General features: G+C 64.6%; 1 protein-coding gene across 1 annotated transcript in view; it reads left to right on the forward strand.

The window, feature by feature from the left end:
* Trpm2 (transient receptor potential cation channel, subfamily M, member 2) overlaps positions 1–779 on the forward strand; it is a 90,636-nt gene that overhangs the window by 73,869 nt on the left and 15,988 nt on the right. The window lies entirely within an intron of this gene.

Raw genomic sequence — 779 nt, forward strand, 5'->3', positions numbered from 1 at the left:
GCAGCAGCAGTGCCAGAGGCCGGAGCAGCAAATCCAGGACATCGGCGACAAATACGGCCGGGGGCCAGGGGGCCAGGCAGCACCACAGGCACCCGCAGAGGCCCAGACCCTCCCGCCCCTCCCTCAGGGAGGGGCCCAGACTAGCAAACAGGCCGCAGGCAGCAGAAGGGCTGGGCCCGCCAGCGAGTTCACCACGGCCATCGCCACCATCACCGCAGTGGCCCCTGGCCGTTTCCAGGCCTGTGCCTTGCCACTGACCTGTGACCCCAGGGGGTCCTCTCGAATGCAGGGCCCTTCGTGCACAGGGTGGGCCTGGAACCCAAGAGGGAGTCGTGGGGGGCTACGGGAGGGCGCAGCCCCTCAGGCAGCCCAGCGTGGTGGGAGCCACGCACACCCACAGAGCCCAGGAATGCCTTTAGGGAGAGGGAGCTGTGCATCTTGTCTGAGCTTCTGTGGGGTCTCTGTGCCTGCAGTCACATCCACACACCACGCCCCTCAGTTCCTCCCGCCCACTTCCCGCCAGGGTCTGGGAAGAGCTCTCTGCTCTCTGCTCTCAGCCCCTCCGCACCAAGAGCGCCCTGGGCCCAGCTATCACGGCCTGTCTCATCAAGGGGAGGGGCAGGAGGAGGGGCACAGTGCCACCTAGTTAAGGAAGTTCCTGTTCTGGGGTAGAAGCTCCTGTTGGTGACAGAGAGGTGACTATGATGAGTGATGGTGGTGGTGATGGTGATGATGATGGTGATGATGATGATGGTGGTGGTGGTGGTGGTGGTGGTGGT

This window comes from Dipodomys ordii, unplaced genomic scaffold, assembly GCF_000151885.1.
Source record: "Dipodomys ordii isolate 6190 unplaced genomic scaffold, Dord_2.0 Scaffold103, whole genome shotgun sequence".
NCBI classification, from domain to species: Eukaryota; Metazoa; Chordata; class Mammalia; order Rodentia; family Heteromyidae; genus Dipodomys; species Dipodomys ordii.